A 5,042-nucleotide genomic window follows, 5' to 3' on the forward strand; every position below is an offset into this window, starting at 1 on the left:
TTTTTTACGAGGGATTTTTAGATTTTTTCATAATTTTTTATTTAATTGGTCTATGTACAATAATAATTTCAAAGGATTATGTGTTTGACATGTCTTTTTCTTAAGCAATTTGTTTTGAATGAATAGTCAATCTCTACATCATATCGAAGTAAATGATAGTGTGCCTTGATGTGCTTACTTTGGTCATGGAATTTGGGATTCTTGGTCAATTTGATTGCAAAAGTATTGTCAACTAGAAGAGGAGTTGAATTCACTTGTTTCTCTTGCAAATCTTCAAATATTTTCTTGAGACACACAATCTTCGTTTTTGCTACTATAGATTTTATCTATCCTGACACTATTGTGGAATCTATTGGAACTAATTATTTAAGTGATCTCCAAGAGACAAATGTCGATCCAAGACTCATGAGATAACCTGGAAGTTGAAATTCCATTTAATTTATCTCCATCAAACTCTTAATCAGATTATCGTATTAATATGAAGCCATCCACCTTGAAATATTTAAGTCCAGATTCTTAAGTTCCCTTCAATTATTTTAAAACTCTTTTTGCAACAGAGCAATGTACTTCACAAATATTTTGCATAAACCTAGAATTAATCCCAACAACAAATGAAATATTTATTCTTGCGGTAGTAAGGTATATAAGACTTCCGATATGTTGTCTATACTTAGTTACATCCTCAAATTCATTCCCTTCTTTTGGTGTGAGCTTCAAATTTGTTTAATTGGAATAGAAAGAGGGTTACATTTAACGATGCCAAACTTGTTCAACAACTTTCCAATGTACTTATTTTGGCAAATAAATATGTAATTTGGATGTTGAGTCATTTCAATGCCCATGTAGTAGTCACAAATGTCCCAAATCTATCATCTAAAATCCTTTCTTCAACTATATCTTTATAGATGTAATATAGCTTCCGTTGTTTGCTATCATCAATAGATCATCTACATACACTATAAGATATGCAATAGTTTTTCCAACTTTATAGACAAACATAGTCGCACCATCAAGATTAAAGTGCTTGAAATTCAATTTCAGAAGATGCTCAATTCAATTTTCATACTAGGCTCACAGTGCTTGTTATAGTCCATATTAAGATTTCATGAGTTTACATATTCTCTATTCTTGTCCCATCACAACAAAACCTTCAGGAAAAGACATGAAGACATTCGTTTTCAAGTCCCCATTCAAGAAAGCAATCTTCACATTAATGAATTTTCCATCCGCTTGTGTTGCCAAGGTAAAAAGAGTACAAATGTTGGCCCATTTTGTTGTGGTTGCAAAAGTATCCTCATAATCAATACATTCTTTTGGTGCAAATCCTTTTGTCATGAGGCTTGTTATTTTTTGTCAAGTGAGCCCTTTGATTCGTACTTATTCAAGTAGACCCACTTGCAACCAATTTGTTTGGTACCAAATGGAGGGTCCACCAACTTCCATGTCCCATTCTTGATCAGAGTGTCATATTCCTTCTACATTACTTCTTTTCAGTCATAACGAGAAGCAACTTTTTCAAAGGAAGTTGGTTTTGAAGTTAATATATAAATTCAATTCATGATCATATGAAACATCCATAACATCTACATCACCTGAATCCGAATTAGCTATGTTACCTTCATCCTATTAGGTGGAACTTCTAGTTCCCATATTTCCAACCTCATCAAGATGAACACTTTCAAGTGTTTTGACAAGCCATTTTAATGGACCTTTCTAAGATGGTCCAACTTGGTCCACTGATTGAGATGGTATTACATCAAGGTTTAGCCTTTAAATTCTATTAATCACATCAGTCAAGTGATCTTCCTAATCTAACAAAGTGGACATGACTTCTTAACAAAGACTTCATGACAGGGAGATGATGCTTTAGAAGGAGATGCCAAATATTGATCCAAGATATGGATCCCCTCTTCAAGATGTGGAATCTCATCATCAAATTCGTGATATGTCTTTACAATAGTGAATCTATCCAAATAATGAAGCTTTCGCTCAATAATTTTCTCATTCTTGGAATATTCAAGAAAAATTACATCTCTAAAAAGAATGAACTTCTTTTTTCCCTCATCATAAATATGATATGATTTGGTGGTATTTACCCCAAGAAGATGCACCTCCTACTCCTTGCATTAAGCTTGTCTCTTTGCTCCTGAGGAATAGAGGTATGGCAAGTAGAACCAAACACCTTGAGATGCCTCACCAAAGAAATGTGACCATTCCACATTTTATAAAAAGTCATATTTCTAAGAGCATGAGATGGACACATTTTTTTGACATACATTGCACATAGAACCACATCAACCCAAAAAATCAACTTTACATTTTTGAGAAAGATCAAGGAAAAAACCATATTCAAGATATTCTTGTTCATTCCTTCATTTACATTGTTTTTTGAGGATTGTAGTGGAACTATGGTTTGATGTTGAATCCCATGTTGGAAAATATATTTTTAAAATTCATTAGATGTATATACTCCCCCATTATCAATACGAAGAGAGCCAATATGTGATTATGTTTAATTTTGAATCCATATATGAAATTTTTTAAAAGTTTCAAAAGTTTGAGATTTATCTTTCAATAAGTACACCCAACACATCCTAGTGTAACTATCAATAAAAGTCATCATATATTTATTTCCATTAGTAGATGGAACATGCATAGGGCCACATAAATTAAAACATATCAGTAAAAAAATTCTACATGGTTTGGAAGGGTTGTTTGATATGCTTTCGAAGCATACAAGCATCACATTGCTTCAATTTCCTAGGAATAGTAGACAAAAAAAAATCACCATTCTTTTATAGTAAATGAAGGTTTTCATAATTAATATGTCCAAATCTAACATGCCATAGGAGACTAGATGAAATGTACCTTCATTGTGATGAGAAAGGAGTACATAAATGTATGCATGATTCGATGTCCCTTCCAGCGTCAACAATATTTCATCTTCCACTCGACTCATGACAACCATGTTTTCAAAAGGCTTCCTTATTTTTGCTTTGTTATTGAAGATATGAATGGAGCGGCCTTGTTGTTGAATTTGCATAAGAGATGGCATTGCTTTGTAGCTTTGGAAGAGAGGGCCCATCATGCAAAAGAAAATATAAGAATCTAGGGAGTTTAAGCTTGATGGTGCCAATTCATGAGCTAAATACACTATATGATATGAATGGGAAAGTTAGTGTTTGTTGTGCTAAATTCCAATTCATAATAGTAAACAAAGTGCTTGAGGATTATGAGGTAAATTGCAAGTTTTACATGAGTTTTTATGTCTTTATATGTAATTCATGAGCTTAAAACATGAATTAAAAAAACACTAAACAACAACATAACAGTAATACACTCAGCAATTGATAAAGGAGTTCACCCCTCTTAGGCTACATCTCCTTGGTCCAACTTCCAATGGCTTGACCCAATCTCATTATGCTCAAAATACTTCAGTGATAAAGAGTACACAAAGTGTGCTGACCAAAAGAGTGGCTAGTTTCCCCTTCAAGGAAACATTCTCATGTAACGAATTCTCACTCTAAAAACATGACAAGCTACAGTCAGTCATGTAACAATCATCAAGAAAAGGGTTCTCAAATCAAGACCCCATACTCCATCTTACAATGAACATAACAAGTACATCAATACACTTGAAGTATTAAAAGAGAACTTTCCTCAAAGACATAATGAGAAAAGAGAAACATGAGCTACACCATAGATGCCTTAGTTGTTGCAGAAAACATATGAAGGCTAGAAAACCCCTACAAGGTCCTCTTCATTCTCAAAAGCCTTCAAAAATTGATTCAACCCCCTGGTTGATCCTAACACCCATAGACTTAAACCTGCAAAACGTCTCTTCAAAAGTGCTCCAATGGCTCTGAAACCTGTTCCATTAGCTTCAGAAGACCCAAAAATGTATGTCTAGCCTCTTCCTGCTCCTGAAAATACTAAAAATTGAAGAAATTATGAGCTCCCCTAGCTCTTGCACTATTCGCTCAACAAATTCCCCCAAATCTGGCACCAGTCCTACAATTTTTCTCCAATTTTCACTGACTGAGCACCAAATTGCCCAATATTCGAGCAGACTTGTCAGGGTGCTTAAAATTTCTCGAAGACCTTATTTCTGAAAATCCAGGCCACACGGCCGCCACATGTCCTGGGGCTGGCCCCCGTGGCTGTCCCCTTAACCCTTTTCCGCTTGGTGGTTTGTGCTTAGTGGTCAAGGCTCCTGATCACATGGTGGTGGTTAGGTTTCAGTGCTTTCGGAGATGGGCGGTTAGGCATATGGCTTGCTGACCTGCAATTGGAGCGTTCACATGGGTGGCGGTTTGTTAACACCCGACCGTTAAGGCTTGGGTTGCGGAACTATTTGCGGTAGTCACGGTGGTAAACACATGCAGGTGGTTTCGTTTAATGGTTATGGGTACCACTAAGGGGGCAGGCTAGGTCCTAGCTCCCACGCCCCCTGTTGTGGTCCCATGGCATGGGCGTGGCCTGAGGCTGGGCCTTAGCCCTACCCCACCCCCCCCAACACTATGTGCACCATATAGAGCAAATACCATATCTCCGTGAACTATAAACAAGCAATACACATGGTCTATTGGTCATGCATGTGGCTTGTATGGTGGAGGTTGTAGGTTCGACCCTTGTGGAGTTAATTAGGACTCTTAAAAGAAATTTAGTGACCCTTGGGCTGCCACATGGCAGCCTATGGTTGGCCACCAACCGACTAACCATATCACGCTACGTCAGATCCATTGAAATCGTGTCACTTGGCACCATCTAATTCGCAAAAGGAAAATAGTCAATGCATAGTCAACCTGCCACGTAGACATGCACAGTCAGCGCCATGTCAGCAGTACAAACTGCTGACTGGACTGTAATTTTTTTGTTGCAAAAATTTGCCTATTTTGAAAAATGAACAAAACTCGTTTCTAGGAGCATATGATCTATGTTTCACGTGAAATGAGTTGCTCCCGATTCAGGACGACGAACACTATGCAGTCATCCAGGTTCCACACTGATCCGACAATTTTGAATTTTGAGAAAATTTTTGA

Source organism: Pinus tabuliformis, chromosome 7, assembly GCF_031772625.1.
Source record: "Pinus tabuliformis cultivar Carrire ecotype Pingquan chromosome 7, CPIR1, whole genome shotgun sequence".
NCBI classification, from domain to species: Eukaryota; Viridiplantae; Streptophyta; class Pinopsida; order Pinales; family Pinaceae; genus Pinus; species Pinus tabuliformis.